The 21,526-nt window shown below is 31.4% G+C and overlaps 2 protein-coding genes across 4 annotated transcripts in view; both read right to left on the bottom strand.

Moving 5' to 3' along the window:
* The window catches only part of LOC148605670 (transcription intermediary factor 1-beta-like), a 577,346-nt gene that overhangs the window by 189,645 nt on the left and 366,175 nt on the right, over positions 1–21,526 (bottom strand). The window lies entirely within an intron of this gene.
* The window catches only part of LOC148605675 (transcription intermediary factor 1-beta-like), a 229,238-nt gene that overhangs the window by 196,400 nt on the left and 11,312 nt on the right, over positions 1–21,526 (bottom strand). The gene's annotated exons all lie outside the window — the stretch shown is intronic.

Raw genomic sequence — 21,526 nt, 5'->3', positions numbered from 1 at the left:
AATTTCATTGACGAAAACATAATAAGGAATGTGATACTAGCGGGGGATATGAACGATGCACTTGACTAGATCGTAAAGATTGAACTAAAAAAATACGGAAACATAAGCAGTTAATAGTTTTAAGACCCTGATAAAATTAAAAATCTTTTAATCATTAGTACTATTGCATACATTATTGCCTGGATATGAGTTTGATCAGGGAGACTGTAGGAAATTTCAGTAACATGTTTCGCATATTAAATGATCCTTATATTCTTATTTTAAATATTATACATTTAAAACATGTATATATTACCCATTTCTTAGCATTTTAGTCTTCGAAAGATATCGAATCAGCTATTATAGTCAATATTGGAACAAATAAAAGCAGAATTCAAATATTTGGCAATGATACGGCGAATATAATTCTTATGGGTATCTGCAGTTGTCAAGACTAAAAGTTTCTGTTTAAATTTTCGAGCTTTACTTATTAAATTACCGTTGAACGTTGATGTAAAATTCGATTTTTATCAAGTAACACCAAGTACAACAAAACTTCAGCATCCAATCATTGTATATACGCATATATTTTTGTAAAATTATTTATGTTACACAATCTTTGACTTAACAGTTTAAAAATCAGGGTGTAGAACTACTAACATGATACTTTTATTGATTTGTATTTCGTTATAAGAACAATTTAGGTGATACTTCTATTGATTTGTATTTTAATAGAAGTTGAGTGTATTATTAACAAGGGTATCCACGTTCAGTGTATTATTAACAAGGGTGTCCACGTTCAGTGTATTATTAACAAGGGTGTCCACGTTCAGTGTATTATTAACAAGGGTATCCACGTTCAGTGTATTATTAACAAGGGTGTCCTCGTTCAGTGTATTATTAACAAGGGTATCCACGTTCAGTTTATTATTAACAAGGGTGTCCTCGTTCAGTGTATTATTAACAAGGGTATCCACGTTCAGTGTATTATTAACAAGGGTATCCACGTTCAGTGTATTATTAACAAGGGTATCCACGTTCAGTGTATTATTAACAAGGGTGTCCTCGTTCAGTGTATTATTAACAAGGGTATCCACGTTCAGTGTATTATTGCGTTTATTATTCATAGGGGTGTCCTCGTTGTCTATATTATTAATAGGAGTGTCCTCGCCCAGTGTATTGTTAATATGAGTGTCCTCGTTGCGTATATTATTCAAAGGGGTGTCCTCGTTCAGTGTATTCTCCATAGGAGTGTCCTAGTTGAGTATATTATTAAGATGGGTGTTCTCGTTGAGTGTATTGTTAACAAGTGTGTCCTCGTTGAGTGTATATAGGAGTGTCCACGTTGAGTGTATATAGGAGTGTCCTCGTTCAGTGTATAATTAAAAAAAACAGTGTCCACGTTGAGTATATTGTTAATAGGAGTGTCCATGTTGAGTGTGTTATTCATAGGAAATTGTCATATATTTTGTCAACCAGCAAAACAAGTCAAACAGTCATCATTATTTTAACATTTTTGTTGGATATCGTATTTAATTGTGTGCTTTATGCTAACAGAGAATGCTCAACAACAACAAAAAAGAAAAAAAAACAATCACATTGTATGTACAATTTCTACGATGCATGCAATACGACATTGGGTAAGGGTAAAGCACAATGATACAATTGTATTTCTTTAAAAAAAAAGGTACTTAAGAGTTAACATGTAATTATCGTCAAAGTATTCACATTTCAAAATTCATATATTAAAATTATTTAAAATTAAGCTAAGTTCATATTGATCTGAATGAAAATATTGGGCAAAAGTTGTCACTCATTTACATTTAAAGGATCTATTTTCCAAACTATCTGTGCGTATCATATTGTTGATAGTATCCAGTCTTTGTAAGTTTGTTTATCCTCACACGATATCAGTTATGTTTTATATCTGATCTTATGCTGATTGTAACTTTTAAAACGAAACGTAGCTTAACCTTAGCGTAAAAGAAGAAATGCTTCAAATATGCAATCTACATTTCGTGATATCCTTAGGTGTCCTAAGTGCACGACCCCTAAACATATTATAAACGCTCGCCAAACGCAATATACACAAACGCTCATATCAGTTTCCAGAATTGTAATAAATTGTGTTAACAACAAATACAATCATTATTAAAATGCTTTAAGTTAAGTATAAATCTAGCCTGATATGAAAGACAAGCATGGACAAAAGACATACACAACAAAGAACATAACTGAACCAAAGTGATGAATACAAAGAAATAAAACTAAAGGAGCAACTTGTGTTCCTTTAAAGACACAGAACATGTAACAGGTACACAGGTAGGGTAAGCGTCCGCTGCCTTTCGAAAATTATCAGCGAAGTTGCTCATAAAAATGTTCATGGTCGACGAAAGAAGAAAGGAAAACTTCAATTTGGCACATTGATCAAATCAGGTCTCATGGTGCAGATGGATGCATCGTAAGGATCCATGAGTTCATGATGACGACTGTTAAACTTATGTAGTGATGACTTCAATCGGATAGTAACATACCCATGTTCCATAAGCCTAATTGTAAGTAGTGTAGTGCGGTAGAAAAAGCCTGCGTACATACATATATTTTGTTTTCAATTTGTTTTCAATATCAAAAACGTGACTTTCTTCATTCGAAGAAACTTATATGAAGCCGTTTAGACAATCATATTTGAAAATAAATTGGCGTTGAAAAACATGATTTACACTAGTTTTTGTTAAACAAAAAAGAGAAGAAAAAAAAAGCTTATATATTTGCTATAATATTAAAACTGCCCAATGCAAGTAATACTATCAATGTAATTGTAAATAGTGTTGTGCGATGCAGTTAATGTTATCTAAAAACAGCCAAATATTAAATTATGCATATTCAGTTTAAAAAATAAGTGTAGATAAACTATTCAATATGGTGATATTTAGACTGCCCACGCATGCAAAATACAACATGGCTTAGTCGTACAGCATAATAGCAATATTGCATTACTTGAAAAAAAAAAACACTAAAATTTTATCAATCGTCAAAGTATTCAGATAAAATTTGAAAGTTTATATGATAAAATTTAATTAACTTCCTATTGATCTAAATGAAGATATTGGTCAAAAATTGTCACTGATTGACACTTTGTGGATCTGCTTTAATACTATTTGTGCACATCACATTGTGGATAATATCCATTCTTTGTAAGTAGCATATCTTCATATGATATCAGTTATGTTTTATATTTGATTTTATGCTGATAAAAATGATAGCTGAATAAGGGAATAATCAAATGTACATAATTTAACAAACGATTATATCGTGCGTCTATAGGAAAGCGTTTATCGTACATTTAAAAAACCCCAAACGATATGTAAATGCACAAAATACGTTGCAATAACGCTAAAATGAAAAACGTGTAGTTAAATCAATATACTACAGTTCAAGGACTGTAATATATTGAATTAACTACAAACACAATCATAACTAAAACTTAAGTTTAACTCATTCCTTTTTACTGAATTATAATCAAAATATTTGTAATGCCTTTACAAACTTGACATTTTATTCATTAGACTGAAGACCGAGTTTTAACTTTAAACGTACCTTTCGTTCATAAACGAAGAAATAATAAAATAAAGGGGTGGAAACGGTAACTTTGAGTTGTTAGTTCACGCTCATTATTTCTTTTTTTTTTCATCTAATTTTCTTACAGTTTTGTTTTAACGAAACTCTAAGAAAAAAAAATATAATGTGAGGCGTCGTCAAACAAAAAAATAAAGAAAAAAAAACATAAGATATTTTTTTACTTTTGAAAAGTCATTTTATTTTAGGGCGATCTAGCATTTTCTGTGTTTATTTTTCGTACTTCAATTATAATTGTGTGTGTGTGTGTTGTTTATAGATGCAGGAACAATAACAATACCGTAATTCAACTCCAATCAACATATATACTTCAGACCCACGTTTATTTTCAATACGAAATCACGACATACGTAGTGGAGCAATCACGTTGCCATTGGGCTTTAAAAAAGTGACATTTCAAGTACATTTGCTTTTAGTTGCGTTGTAGATTCTGCAAATTTTCAAGGAAAGGGAAAAAATATCCCGTGGTAAATGAATATGTGCTTTATTCCATACTCCGACATAATCAATCTACTATAAAATCGTCCAAAATATGAAATTTGTCCAAAACATTCAAGTTGAAATATGTATATATAAAATGCACTTAAGCCTGTATCCATTCCAACGACAATCGGGTTGTTAATTCTAGCGCTACAGACTATAGCTAAATAGTTATAAATGAAAAGACGAGAAATTAATGGCCTTGTATCTAGCTTTATCTCCGACAGACCCTCCTTTGTTTTAATCTCTGGACACACCCTCCCCATGAATATGAGATTCAAGCATATGGTGCAAAAATCGTGTTAATATTGTTGATCACCAATAAATGTACGAACTGTGAAATAGATGTGAATTGTTAAACGATTTTTATCTGCACTTATCATGAATAATTTCATCCGTTTTTTTCACGGTTGGTCGCAAAAAGGTTTTCCTATGGCTAGTTTCGTTTAGTTACGTTAGAACGGAGTTAAAATCAAGCAGATTTGAGCTTTGCTTGTTATGACATATGATGCAAATAAAAGTTAAAAACTTGTGAATAAATTATTGTCTGGTTAAGTCGAAGAAAACAACAAACGAAATGTTAAAGCTTGGAAGAGTGCTAAAAAGAACTAGAAAACATCACAAGCTAGGGGTGCATAAATAAAATCAAGAACAGAATGGTTTGAAAAGGGAGAAACAAAATAACAAATATATCGTTGGGTTAGAAAAAGGAGAGAAAACACATCTTAAAGGTTAAAAACACTAAAAGGAAAAATAAGCAATTGATCAGCCAGAAATACTTAATTGAAAAACGTAATTTTTAAGAAATCTGTATACTTCTGATTAACACCAATCTACCATAAAACCATGCAAAAGCATTACAAATGGGTCCACATGATAGGTCAATGGATTTTATTTTATTTGTTAATATGATTATATGGGTATGAACATAAACAATCCAGATTTTTTGTGTGCTCTTAGTATAGGTGTTACAGCGCCATGTTTAGATTGACAAGATTTCCCGTACTTTTTTCTGCTTATTTTGTTACACAATGATATACGTAGATCCAAAAACTGTTTAATGAAAATTGTATTTTCACTTGACATGCATTCTTCTCTACAAGCAGTATGAACTATTCGTCAATATTCAACCCAGAAAAAATCTATCTGATGGTCCTGTTTCCATAACAACTGATTAAAAATGGCTTAAATTGGCCTATTTTAAATATCCTTTAAACTCTTATCCATTAAAAGCTTAAAACTTCAATTGGACCGTATCTTTGTTTTATTTTTGGAATGAAACTTTTAGAAAATAGGTTCTTTCATACCATACAAACAAATTTGAACTGGGCTTTTATATATGCCACTATGGTGACCATTTTAGAACCCCTATTTCTAATATATATCTCAGCGATTTCATACTTTTAGCTTTACCGAAACACATTATTTTGAGGCAATAATTAGTCCGATCTTTTCCTTCATAAACAACTACCATCTTATTCTAATACAGTTGCATTGTGACAATTGTTGATGCTGTTTATTTTTCTTTAAGTACCAAATTATTGGAAAAATTTCTGAAAAATCTGCTTTCCAGTCTGTAAACTAGTCTCAAATTTACCCTAATTATGGTATATCATGACGAAAATGCACATATGTTGGTGCTTCTCATATTCTTAATAAAATTTATTGCTAATAAATTAATTAAACATTTTGTACCAGTGCAAAAATGTTGCTGAAAATAAGTACAAAATATGAAGGAGTTATTTCCCCTTGCGTAACTCTCCATTTCTGTAACTATGAAAACAAGAATAGCATCTGGACTAGACACACAGACAGAGGGATGATAAAGAATACATGAATATATATTTATCTAGTCATAGCATATGGCTACATATGTAAACAAGTGTATTCTAAGTATTCATGACAGTTATCCATGCAGTTTATCAACACACTAAAATGACAAAGATTTTTACATACGACTTAGTGATTGTAGCAAAAGTGTTTATGCACGCCTCAGATCCATAAATGCATCAGAACAAACAAATAGCCACATAACTGAATCCTCTTTGATATTAGCTCGTGTTGGACTTAATCATGTTTATATTGATCCAACTAACTATACATATGTCAAAGTATGCCAATTGCATCTTGATACATTTGGACTGCACTAGAAATGCCATTCGTGAGAGTCCAAACGAAAAGCTGACAGAGGGATATCCTACGCCAAGGCAGTAGAAATTTATTTGTACTAGAAATGTACAGTTTTAGTTGGTGAAGGTAAGATTATAATAAATGAAGCAACATTTAAGGACAAATATTTGATTTGAGGGGGTTGGAGGAAAAAAGGGGGGTATTTGTTTTCTTTGCAGAAGAATAAGTCCAAATGTAGTCCTTTTTCTCCACATTGATTTTGATAAAAAAAAAAGTAGCAACAAGACCATTTAAAATAATGTTTCTCCCTACCATATCGAATTCCCCCCACCAAAAATATATTACAAGTATAGACAAAATTAGGTTTGGGTTAACCTGCTCCTGCTGCAGAAAAACTTGTATATGGGTAATCAAACTCAAATACAAAAAAAAAATGAAAATGATGCTCGTCTCAATGCTATAATTGTCTAACCTCTTAACGTGATGTGACCATTAGGTGTCAAGATCCTTATAACATTTGTACATGCTTACAGTGCTGAAGAAAATTGTATTCGAGGTAAAATCACCGACATGCCATTCAACCAATGTAAGTGACTTTTCATCTATCTATGACAATTTTGGATGTGCAAAAGAAATGTGTTTTTACGGAACCAAAGTGGCAGGTCGTCTAATGCCTTACATACAAAATATAGTTATATCAACAAGACTATTTCGGTAATTTTCAAGGCAACCATTTTCATAATCTTATAATACATGTTATAGAATCAATATTCATGTTGAAAATAAAGATTTGCCCATTTTCTTAAAATAATCTTCTCTAGGAAACAAACTTAATTTCAATTGTGCCTTAAAATACATGTATTTGAAATACCTCTCCCTTGAAAAGTGGGTGTTATACAGTAATTAAGTGTTTGTCTGTCAGTCAGTTCGTAACATTTGATGGTGCCCATCTCTAATCCACAACTCCTGAACTACTGAACGAAATTTCATGAAACTTTGTTAGATTATGTAAATGTGCACCTCCTTGATTTTGATTTGAATGATATACGGGGTTTCCCATAGTAAAACATGGACTTTGCCATTATTTAGTAAGGATGGTTACCATCCCTTATCCAAAACTACCTTTAGTCTGCTGTATAGATGTTTTTGTTTTATTTTTTGATTTCTGAATGAAATTTTATGAAATGTTCACAGAACCTTTGTTCCATAATTTAGATATTTGTACAAATATACCTAGATACATCAGCTAGGGACAGGCTAGGGGTTACCATCCCTTAGCCGTGACATTTTGACAACTGAATAAAATTTCATGAAACTTTTACATAATGTAATTTTTTACCTCTCTATTTTAGATTTAGCTGAAATAATATAAATATCATTCAAAAGGTTTATTTGTTTAGTATTGCTTATTACATTTTTTTCTATTTTTGACTGTAATTGATGGTACAATCACTCGGTGAGTTGTTTTACCGTTTAGATGCCCCACCAACTAAGAAAATTTGTCTTACAACTGATGAAGTTTGCAAGCTCTCTGCGGTAGAAGGTTACAGTCTTCAATTTGGAAATTGTGCAACATGTGAGTAGACATATTTGTAAAAATTGGATACCAAAAGATGTGTAAGATACATTGTTAGGGTCAGTGGGTGTTATTAGGTCACATGGACAAAGGTCATGTGAGCTATTTCTATCACTTGACATCCATTGTCGTCTGCAGAACATTTTTGTAGTAATTTACAAATATGATTTTAAAGTTCACATTCTCAGCTATAGTCGTTGTCCGTCGTCGTCGTCTGTCTCTCTCGTCATTAACAATTACACGAAACTCTTCTTCTCTAAAACTACTTAAATAATTAAAACCAAACGTTTTATGGGTGTTTCTTGGAGTATCCTGCATAGAACTGATAACGGGATTTTTTATTCGTTGAAAAAAATACTAAAAATAGAACCTAGAGGTCAAACAGTAGTTTTTTTGTATATCTTAAACAATCTTGTATTTCATGTTTCAAAGAGGATACTGTTGATGAAAGATGGCCTTTAAAGAAAACCCGTCAAGCAATTCGTTTTTCTCCCAAGTTAAAACTTTCTTGAAAAACATTTATGATGAAGGTAAAAGAATAGGGAAGCGCCCACGTTATGATAAGATTTGTGAGAGGTTAAGGAAGCAAAGAGTGGATAATAGATCAAAAATGTTTTCCTCACAAAAATGGCTATCTGTTAGCCGAATTAAAAGCTCGTTTGCAAGTTTTATATCTAGGCAACATTCAATGCAGGACATCCCCCGTGTTGCAGATTTTATGGCAGAAGAAATTGACACTGTAAATGACCTTGAACTAAGGAATATGTTGCATGAAATGGTTTAGAAATGCAGGAGAACATGTCTGACTTAACTGATAAGATTTTGTCTACATATCTTGACCAATTTCATGTACCAGTAGATAATTGAAATGTCACAATCATCACAAAAACATGATTGACTTGAATTGTGTTATGAAACAATATACATTTTTTGCATTATTTAGGACCTCACACCACGGATGCTGTGACCTATAGTTTTCACTTAGTCTGTCTGTCAGTGTATTGTTTTGTTGTCCTGAAATTATCTGTGTAGAACAAAATATTTCAAAAAAAAAATTAAACTCAGTACAAATATGGATTTTTACACATACATGTACGTTAATGATTTACATTGTACATATTTATTTGAAATTCAGAAAAAAGGGTTTTCTTTATCTTTATCAAAATGTAATAGGCTTCATTTTTCCCCCTTCATTTGTGCATTTGTTTGTGAATTTTAACTTAAATCCAACTACTTGTTACAATGAAGTTATTGATCTGTAATGGAAATTGTCACTCCATGATAACTTGATACCTTGTGCATGGGCAACCCCTTTTGTCTGCTATAATCTTAGTGTAAACATTTTATTAAGGAAAGAATATGTTAACATTATAATGAACACATTGGAAATAGGAAAACAAGTGACGCAGAACTTTTATAAATTCCTTTACCATGCTTTGATTTTGGTATAGCCTACAAGAAAAGTTGCAGAAGGCGAGACGTGGGTTTTGCTTTTTTCGCAGCGTTGACAACAGGGATGGCGTCACAAACTGTACATTAAGTTTTCTGACAAGTTCATTTAAACATGTACCCTAAATGATAAGTCCATGATATTTAGTGATTTGTTTGAATTGTATTTTGTGTTATGAAGAAATGATATGTTTTTAGCGTTGTCTGAAAAACGCAAAATTTCATCATTTTCATGTCTGTGTTAGATATACAAGAGTAATCAGGGGAACCAAGGTTATAGCGGTAATCAAAAGAATGTAATCCAGGGACAAAGACCAGACATAGAAAACAGACCTACACAACAAAGAACATAAATTAACTAAAATCATACATACAAAGTAACAAAACCAAATGAACCAGTTGCCCCGGTAGGGTAAGCGTCCTTTGCTTTTCTAGAAACACCCGCCTTCTGTAGTGATGACTTCAATCTTGTAGCAAAATAACCCTCTTCCAGTTAGAATTCGAGCGCGATACAAAAAGTCTGCGTAGTTTCGACAAGCTCTGGCATAACGTATGTGTTGTGATATGACCACTCCATACGCAGGTGCCGAAGGGATGTTGCCACAGATGAAAGGAAAGTTGACAAATCTAAATGCAAAGTCATCACGTTCGTATAGTTTGGTCAATACTTTTACTTTACCATCGATTTCTAAGTGTAGGTCAAGATATGAGGCTTAATTCACAGTGTCTATTGTATCCTTTATATCACGTTCTTTTGGGTAGATGCGTTGTATCAAATCTCCGAAATTAGGATTGTTTAAAGATAATACGTCATCTGTATAGCGGAAACTGAAATTAAAGGATCTAGCCAAACGATATTCTTTCTTTCTGATCAGATTAGCTATAAAGTCAGCCTCATTAGAGTGAAGGAATAGGTCCGCAAGTAAAGGAGCACAATTTGTTCCCATTGGAATGCCCACCATTGGTTGAAAAACACGTCCACGACACTGGACAAATATATTGTCGATTAAAAATTCCAGCATTTTGTAAACATCTTCCTCATGTATTTTGAAGATGATTGGGAATTATTTCTTACAAAGTATGAGGAATCTCTTCCAAGAACTATTTATATGTATCTAGGTGACCATTTTTTTTCGGAGAAAACTACGATGTAGAATGTGTTTAAGTCGGGATTTTAACTGAGTATGGGGAATAGAAGTATACAGTGTTGACAAATCATAGGTTTAAATGCTATTATATTCAGATAATAGCATTGAACTGATTGTCTCCATAAGATCTTTGGAATTTTTCAGGATCCACATTCAATTGATACCAATTGATACGGGAGTAACAAGTGTTGTGGAAGGACTGCAGACCCTCTTTGACAGTTGTGAGTATAGAAGTTAAAAGTTGTGAAAGAGGTTTGGTGGTACATTTTGCAGATCCAGCTACGAAACGTTGATTGTATGGATTCTTGTGGAGTTTAGGAATTCAGTACATAAACGGTCAATCACAATCATCGTCCTTGGTAGAGAGACCAAAAGAGGATAGCACAGATTTATGTTTTATCACAATCTCTTCTTTGGAAAGAGTGGTCGCAGTATAGGTCTTGTCACTACTATTATCGTCTACATCTACCTCTGATAATAAACATTGGATGTAAAACGTTTTGCAGACAGAAACAATGTTGTTTTGGGCTTTGTATGCTGGTACGACAAAATTTTTGTCATGTATAGTAGACAATTTTTTGCTACATCGGGGTCTTTGAAAACTGATGTAGCCTTGGCACTCATTGACCTACTTAAAACTTTCATTCGTTTCAAAATTAAAGACATCACGGCCTTTAACCACTTTGACAGAGAATCAATGTCAGGAACAAGAGTGTCCACGTTTTTTATCCTAAAATTAGTTTGTACTATACTTTACCTTTGCAGTACCATGTGGTTTTATCTGCTGCCAACAATGAATAAGATTTTATGATCTTTTTTAAAATGTATGGTAATAAAATATTTATACACCTGACTTGTATCCTGTTCTCTATTTTTCAATTTCAATATTATAAAACAACCTGGAAAATCTGCATTACTATTCTGAAATACTCCATTGCTCGTAACAGAGAAAGTTTCCAGCTGAAAATATAAGTCCCCCTTGTAGCACATAATGCATGGTTCTATGGTAGTTTGGGTGTTAAATAGAAGATGATCAAGTTTTCAATTATATCAGTGCAACTAAATCGACATGTAAGATAGTAAACTGTGATTGTCAGATCGCAAAGGCAGAATTAAACGAAGACATAGAAATTTAAAATTGGACAACAATTCAGGGCTAGACGGAATTAATATCAATTTTACAAGAATGTTTGCCCAAAATCAGTAATTTGTTGGAAAAAAAATGTTTAATCATTGATACTATAACAGAACCCGCCTTTTCACATATACAAAGTCTGCTATATATTTAATAAGTAAGAAAAAATGACCCAACTGTACTATAATGCTATACACCCATATCACTTTTATCTATCATTCTATCTACAAAATGTTATACCTTCCTTAATAATCAAGCCATTGCCAAACATAACCATAAATTCAAATCAAACGGGGTATGTTAAAAGCTAGTTGATTGGATTTAATTTATGACACATACAAGATATAATCCATAACACAGAGGATTTCAATGAAAAAAAAAACACTGAATTGTTCAATTTTTTTCTGGAACGTTCGACACGCCAGAATGGAATATTTCATAGCATACTCTGTCTCATCTTTGTTTCAATGAACGATATATCAGTTGGTTACGAAACGTATCTTCAAATATAAAAAGTACTGTATTTTGCAGTGGCTATCCGCGCCTCTTACTACTATTAGAGGGATCCGCCAAGGATATTCTTGATAATCCCTCATTTTTGTAATGGCGGCAGAAAATTTAGCACGTCAATAATGATAATCAGGAAATATAAATGCAATTAAAAATTGGAAATCATTGTATAACTCAAGTAGCAAACGATACAACTGTATTTTTTTAAACCAAGGATGATATCGGCACCGTTCTAAACCTAGAAATCTTCGTCAACTTATTAACTAATAAAGACAGAAGAAACAGAAGGAGTAGGTAAGCTATAACACGAAACATGACGACTACGATTACATCAAATTCACCAAATCTAGGGATATATTTTGGGAATAATACATATGAATAAGACACACTAAATTGAGGAAAAGAAATTTGAACAAGCCAAATATCTTACTCAAATCATGGAAGAAGGAACCAGTCAGTACAAAGTAAAATATCGTTAGATTTAACGTTCGTTTTGCCGCACTTTTTTTCTTTTTAGCGAACGTTAGTTTAATTAAAGATAATTTATTCAAACATTTAGAAAGGATAATTTTCCAATTATTTTTTAATAGTAAAATTGAACGACATTGTTAGGTTATTTTGAACAAGATGATAGCCTTACTGTCATCAGCAGCCTACAGTGCAATAGGCTAAAAATGTGTAGGTGGAAATTATTCAGCCATATATTACCAATAACAGAAAAAAAACCTACATAAATGGCGAATACATCCCTCAGCGAATTGCATAATTTGTAAAACTGTTGATTATTACCAGCTCTTTTTATGAATTTGGGTTTGCAGTCAATAAGTTTTGGTGCAAAGTACGAGAAAAGTTAATCAAAATTAATTATGAAAAGAACTATTGGGCTATCAACATTTTTTTTATCATCGTAAGTTTAAATTTTTATATGTATTATTACATATTGAATCTGCGAACACAAAAAAAAATTATTCAGTATGTCCCATCAACAAACTGAATACATTACATCCAAGTTTGAGTAAACTATGTGTTGCAATGATTCATAATTATGTACATGCAATAATTGCTTTCCTGTAATACTTCCTTACTTGAAATCAATCATATTTAGTCACAAAGCTCAATTTTCTTATATATTTTTTCAATATAAAAGATACATATAAATATAAAATAAATAAAAACATTGTCTGTCTCAAATTAGACTAAAACGCAATCAAGAGTCATGCACCATTAATTAATTTACACCATTAACGGAAACAATTACGGAGAGGTAGTGAATTTCATGTCTGTATTTATTTATTACTTGTGTGCATTAAAACAATAATAATAATTGTCCCTGTAAAATTACCAGTATACAGAAAATAACATTCCAGTTTATCTTATATTACCGCTATATTAAAAGTCATGCACCATTAATTAATTTACACCTTTAACGGAAACAATTACGGAGAAATAGAAAATTTTATTATATAAATGCCTGATAACAAAATTTTGAAAAAGCTAAATATATAGGTATCAGAGATTGGAAAGGGAAATCAAGTTCGGTTATTTTGAACAAAATAATAGTTTTACTTTTATACACATCATAAAGAGCTATAGTTTAGAATGTGCAGGGGGAAATTAATCAGCAATATATTACAAACAACAGAAAACCTGCCTAAATAGCTGGGCAGTCAATTTATTTTGATACATATATAATATCATTTATCATGATAAAGAAATCACATTGAAATATCTAGTTACAGGATATATAATAAATGATAAAAACTAAAGGGCGATCAACATTATATTCACTATTATTGGTTTCACTATTTATAAATTTTAAAAATGCCTAAAAAAAAATCGGGTTTATCATATCTTTACTAGATACTGGTAGTACTTCTTTGCAATAAGTTATAAGAAAAGCATTTACGTTTACGTTTTATCTGTAAGTCATACATCACAAATGTTATTATATGTCAAGGTACCATGAACAGCAGCACGAGGCGACATTCATCCATTACTGTAATAGATGCCAAGTATTGCCTTTAATAACTCCGAAAATAACACACAAAGTAGGCACAACAATAACATGATTAATATTTTAAATAACTAGATGGAGTGAAAAAGGAAAATATGGTCACCAGTAGCTAAGAATGTTTAGAGTGTGCGTAATTTGTTCCGCACACTCAAAAAAGGACCCCAAAAAAAATAACACTGAGTATGCAAAGTTTTAAGCTTTAAATTACAACATTTTCGATCAAATTCTTATCAAATACTTTTGTCATATTATGTAATTGTTTCAAACAGAATTAACATATCAGGTCTAATTTCAATCAATAGCGTGTTGTTAAATAGGAATCAGACACATACTTAAATAAGAACCCATTTTTTTGTGACAAGATGACAGCAGACGTCCCATGAGGAAAAATCAGTTTTCTTTGTAAATTAAAAATATACCCGATTTCTTCATATTTGAACCCAATCTAATATTTTAAGTGCTACTGTTTTCGTTTTAATTTGGCATTTCAAGACATTGGTATTAGAATGCCCCTGATTTGCATATAATTTGTTAGACAATGAAAACATACCCTTTTTTACCTTATATTTCTATTCATTTCTGGAGATAAAAATCAGATACGACTATCGGCGAAACAAGTTTTCCTTTATCATTTTGAATTCATTCTTGAAATGTTTCAAATCAATTCTAGTCAATGTTTTGCAATTTTATCCGACCCAGAATAACATCTGTGATACTATATACATTATTGCCTAAGATGGGTTTTATCTGAAAATTTGCTACAATCGGAAAATATGAATTGATTTGACATCATCTTGAGTTTACCATTAAAAGAAAACAGGCAGCACTTTCTGTAAATTGTAATGGCCTGTTACGTGTATAAATATATTCCACGAGTAAATTGGTAGTATTACTAATTTTAAAATAAACACGACGAAAATTTGTCTCCATTGTAAAATATACCATGTCTGTTATTATACACGTGAAATATGGCTTATATCGTTTACTTCCACTTAAATCAGGTGCACACTTAATAAATAGTAGAACTAAACATAATGAAATGTTTTCTTTGTGTTTTCAAGTATTTTTAGGATAATAATCTACTTCTATATATATGCAAATAATTCACATATTTTTTCTTAGCTAGAACAAAGTTATTACAACCATTCTTGAAATTATGTTTTAAAATAAAATGATGCAAAAATACCAAAATGTACCGTCCACGGCTGAACAACAAAATGGAAATTATAGATCTGCGTTGAAATAAACTGACCATTGCATGACAAATTATGAAATGGTAGTTGTATCACAATATTTCTCCCTATATCATGATTTGATCTAAGGTTATCAACAAATAAATTATAAGCATTTGTTGTCTAATAGATAATCACCATTTTATGGGGTAACTGTTCACAATTATGGATATAAGTAAAAACAACCACTATCTTTAAAAAAGATAGCCGACGCTGTCAAATTGAGTTCTGTTTTACTTCTAAGTTTCTACACTTCTTTCAAGAAACGAACACGTGCCACGCAATTTTTAAGGTTCCAATAAAGTTTTTTTAACGAACACTATTCCAAATTTTCGAAAGCCACTAAGTTATCAGTATTTGGCAAATCGGGAATAAGACCTGCGATCAGGTGACTTGCGTTTCCATAGAAGAGCGTCCTTAAGGCTAAAGAGTGAAAGAGCGAAGCAATACTAACTGCGTCGGAAAAACACAGAATAAAATTTTTAAAAATTACCCGTATTACTACAAAGGGAATGACTTTAAAAACAGATGTACACCGAACTAAAGCATGATTTTGCATAACGTGTTGTGGAATATTGAACTAATTCGTACCTAATAAAGACGCTGATATCTATCAACATTCCTTCGAAACTATTTTACCATTTTGTTCATATATAAACTTTGGTAAACACCAATCGATCCATTTGATTTTCTACGCACGTTATCAATGACTATATAGAACGTTCAATATAGACATTTTTAATAACGGTCAAATCATTTTAATATACTGACATCGTTGCAGCTGGTCAAGGGAGTAAGTTTATGTACTAAGTATATATTTAGTGTTAGTCAGCTGAAAGCCTGGAAGGATATCGGACACTTCGTATTTTGTGATTCATTGGAGTCTTTTTAGAAGTATATACTTTTTCAGTTATAAGTAATATACATTACTTGATGGTCAATCGCTTTAAGTGTTTATGAAATTTTAATTATGATAAGAATTGTTTAAATGTATTGTTAAATAATTTCTTAATAATAAGATTTTTTGGAGACAATCAGTTCAAGACTATTACCAGAATATAAAAGCATTAAAACCTATGATTTGTCAACACTGTATACTTCTATTCCCCATACTGAGTTAAAATTCCGACTTAAAAACGTTATACATCGTCGTTTTTTTCCAAAAAAGATGGTACACTTAGATACAAATATATAGTTCTTGGAATAGATTCCTCATACATTGTAAGAAATAATTCCAAATCATCTTTCAAATTTACAGAGGAAGATGTTTACAAAATGCTGGAATTTTTAATCGACAACATATTTGTCCAGTGTGGTGGGTGTATTTTTCAACAAACGGTCGACATTCCAATGGAAACAAATTATCCTCCTTTACTTGCTGACCTATTTCTCCATTCTTATAGGCTGACTTTATGGCTGATTTGATCCGAAAGAAAAAAAATATCAATTGGCTAGATCCTTTAATCTCAGTTTCTGCTATATAGCGGACGTATTATCTTTAAACAATCCTAATGTCGGGGATTGATACCTCGCATCTACCACAAAGAACTTGAGATAAAGGATACTACAGACACTGTAAGGTCAGCCTCATATCTTGACCTACACTTACAAATCGACGGTAAAGGAAAACTATTGACCAAACAAACTTTACGACAAACGTGATGACTTTTCATTCAAAATTGTCCATGCTCCAAGTTTTTTTGGTGGAGTCCGAATTGCTCATTTGCTTTTGTTACCTTGCATGTATGATTTTGGTTATCTTATGTTCTTAGTTGTGTAGGTCTGTTTTCCATGTCTGGTCTTTTGATTACCTCTATAACCTTGGTTTCCTTGATTACTCTTTAACATCTTCAAAATACTCTGAAATGTTTTAACAATTGACAAGTATTGAGAAACTAAGTTTGGAAAATATATTGTTATCTAAATATATGAATTACTAGTAAACAAAAAGAAATGGATACACAGGTTTGATGAATAGCCATAGTTATATATTGGATAATGAACATAATAGTTATTACTAGGTAGGATGAAATAAACCATTTTATAAAGATTTCCCTAATGGCCTTCAGCGTACAATGCAACAAAATGTATGCGTACTCCCGGATGCTTGATACTAATATAAATTTGCAATTAATAATAAGTGAAAGGTTTACTTTAAAATTTCGGACCAAAAAGTGACAAACGCTATAAACCACTAATGTCACTTCCCATAGGCTCCGATGCTACTTTCACTAAGTTATGGATCTTTTATTTTAAGTTTAACCTGAAGAAGACTATCTATCACCTAAAAGCTGCATGTTAACACTAATAGCCCTGAAAATATTATATGGGGTTCACTACCTTTGCAGTGTGACACTGGCTCCTAGAAGACAATCCGTAAACAATAGAATGGGAATCCCCCTCCATTTTTTTTTTTTTTTATAAAAAAGGGGGTTCTTCATGCAGAACTCATACAAATATTTAATTCAGTAAGTTACAGTTACAATTTTATGTAGAAACGAAGAAAATATAATTTTCTGCAAAACAAAAGCTCACTTGTATAGATCTGATGTGCACTTTTCCGCAGCAACATAACACAAGTACAATAAAATTAGTGTAGGACTATTTTGAAGTACATTCTAAAAGGTCATTGGTGGAATTAGTGGATTTTTTACCTAACAGGATCAGTGCATTATATCCTTAGTATCAATATCTATTCATTAAAACATTAGTTTGGAAATGAAATCGCTATCTTCTCTTCTAATTAAAGAAAAATGACATCGCTATGGTGGAAATGTTTACACCGAGACATAATATATCTACAAAAACAAAACAAATAAACACAGAGAAAAAAAAACAAGCAAACAAACACAGAGAAATATTGTAGTTTTCCTCTTATTCCATGACCTCTTAATTTCTACATGTACACACAAATACACAGGTAGATCACATAAATATCATATTTTAATGCATTTCAACATATTCAATATCCTCTGAAGCATTTAGTAAGGTTCAAGAAAACTAATGTTTTATTTGGACACAATGAGCAGAAATTAAGCGGCCAACTATCCATGTGGAATCATACTTTTTGCAGCTTTGTGTTGTGTTTGCATTCGCGCAGTTTTTAATTCTTGATCGTTCCTTAGATTATTATTATTGTGCTTTGAAGGCAATATCTACTTGAGTTTAATTTAGCTTGATAAACAAGTCAATATTTTGTGTTAATGCACGTATTGACCTGACAATTATTTCTAAAAATCACTAAATTTATCACCAAATAGACAAGCCTCTTTTATGTATTGGTGTTTATATGATTGCATTTTTGTTAATGCAGTTGTCATACTATTTTGGTTTGAGTTGAACACAACATCATTTTCTAACGAAAAATATTTTACTAGAAAATTATTAGAAATTCAAGTATAAAAACAATTCTTAATGTAAATAACCCATAAATAAACCAAAAGAAATGAATGCCCAGGTTCCATGAACACATTTTTTTAAATAATGTTTTATAAATATAATAAACATGACTTGATACAACGAACGATTCAATGAAAATTCACATGAATGAACTACAAGATTCCCTTTCCTTTCATTTTTATGAAAAAAAATTATACTTTATATATACACGGAGTTTTCGTGGACATTCTTTTACAGTATATTGGTTGGAATTATTGAAAACAGGTTCAGCAACAAAATGGAGGGGTATTATCACATGCTATAAATAAGAGAAATGTTTTCTTTAAGATTTAAAATTAAAACGTGACAGCAGTTATCTGTTGCTACGAAGCAGTAATTCGCTACTATATCAAAACTTTTAGCGAATGAATCAAGTACACAATAAAACACTGACATCTATCAATATGTAACATAATTGTAGTTAGAAAATTACAGTGCTATGTATTTATTTGAAGACAACATTTCCTTCAATATGATTACCATGGCAAAATGCATACTATTTTAAATGTATACTAGTCTTTTGATATCTTTTATACATTTAAATAATGTTTCAATACCATCAAGTGGAACAAAATGTTAACATATACTAAAATCATCAGATTATAATATCTGAGTTAATGGCTTCAATGGAAACAAGTCCATTGAAGACAACTAAAGTTACCTTGGAGTGGATGAGGTAAATACGGTTTTGCACACAAATTATTTTCTGGTATTTAGATATTAAATCATTTTGTTTTTGCAAATATTAGGCAACATAGAAAAAAATTCTAATATTTATAATTGCCTTATATTAATGAAAATTATGAACCCCTTAAAGTAAGTGTTATATTCATGTATTCCTTGAATGATGATGCTGAACTTAGTACAAAAAAATGTACTATGGTAAAGTTTATTTGATTAAAAAAGACACAATAGTTAATGTTATCTAAAAGCAGCCAAATATTAAAACGTCCATTTTCGGTTTAATTGCATAGTCAAACATACAACACATTAAAAAATGTAATGTTCCTGTTCATTAGTTGCCGATATTTTTTTTTACTGAATTCGCCATTTCCTTGTTAACATCTACTGAAAACTCAAAAAAAACTTAATTTCAGTAGTTTTATGAGTTTCAGTGGAATTTCAGTGGCAGTTCAGTGCAAATTCAATATATGTCGTTAAGAATTGTCAAGAGCAGTTTCAGTAAATAGGACGCCGAAGTGCGAGGGTCGCGCTGATCTCCGATGGTCAACGCTAAAATACGTTGGACGTTCAAATATTCCCGTTCCGCTCCGGAAGGTATATTTAAAAAGGATCTGAATCGCAATTTGGTGTAAAGTACCAGTTAAAAAGTGTTACATTTGACTAGTATTATTAAGTAAGATTATTATTTTACAATAATCGACTAATCCGTGTTTGAATAAGGTTGGTTGAAGTGTTGTTTTAGTCCAAAAAAGCTATAGTTTATTTAAAAAAAGACATTAGCTGATGATTAATAAACAAGTGCAATGTGTATTGAGAATCAATAGAATAAAACCATTATCGCTATTAAAGATTCTTTAAAGCCGCTTTTCAGTTCTGCAATATGTATTTGCTGGTCAAACCAAATAAGGAAATAAGGAACATAAAAATATATATAAAAACGTCTAAATATGTGTAAAAGTTTTGTGAGTTTTATGCTCATATAGTTTTATGAGTTTTATGCTGAGGAAGGATATCAATTTAAATTTTACCATCATCTGGTGATGTTAAACATATTAAGACGTTTATTTTATTTATTGTTATGTTTCGCATCGTTTTTAACGATCCATCACCCCGTAAGAGTGATTGTTGATTATTATTTAGACGATTATGCTGTTTTTTTATTAAACTGTTGGTTTATTATTATTATTATTATTATTATTGCTTTTGTTATTTCATAAACTTTTATTTTTTTATTTTTTTCTTTCTTCATTATTTGTTAATATTATTATTTTCTTTGCTTGTCTATCGTTCGTTTGAACGCCTGATGCACACGTTCGTCTATCGTTTGCCATGGATTTAAACGTACGATAGGAGCGTTTGTTGATCGTGCGTTTTGGTGCGCGTTTAGCGTGCATTTGGGTATCGCGCGTACGAGAAACCTAAACGTCTCAAGGAATGCAAATTTCGATCTAAACGAATAGCTATGTACCTTTTTACCATCAATTTTTCCGACTTTTTTTCTATCATGAGATTTCATGGATTAATACAAAAATATAATTTAATACTGACGTGATTTATTACAACAGTTTAAGTAACAGTGGACAAACTCAAAATATTTTTTTTAAATGTATGTATTGGTTTGATTCATTGAAATATGTCGAAAAAATTAAATGATGACGTCACTGGGTCAGTGATCTACTATGAGTTAAACCTTCAAACTATCATCTTAACACAAGTGGTCAGACATTAAAGTTAATATTATAAAGATTGTGATAAGAGACACAATTGCATAAAATATGCATTTAATACCATGTTTTGATGTCAACCATTAAATATGACAACTAAAATGTTTGAATACACCCAAACTCGTGAATCATAAAATGTATATATGTAATGTCATCATTTAAAAGAAGGGTTAACGCTTTAACTTAGGTAACGAAGAAAGTAAGGGACATTGGAAGTACTATGTGTTCTTTTCATTTGCTTTTGTTACTTTTCCATTTTCGTTTTCCATGTCTGGTCTTTGTCCCTTGAGTACACTCTTTTCATTACCGCTATAACATTGGTTCCCTTGATTACTCTTCTAGACAGAATGATAGAAGAATGATATGTTGTTTCTTGTTCCGATGGGTCCTT

Source organism: Perna viridis, chromosome 10, assembly GCF_037379345.1.
Source record: "Perna viridis isolate PV_CMFRI_1.1 ecotype Kerala chromosome 10, ASM3737934v1, whole genome shotgun sequence".
In the NCBI taxonomy this organism is placed as follows: Eukaryota; Metazoa; Mollusca; class Bivalvia; order Mytilida; family Mytilidae; genus Perna; species Perna viridis.
Note: the sequence above shows the minus strand (reverse complement) of the source record. Positions and strands in the feature narration are given on the sequence as shown.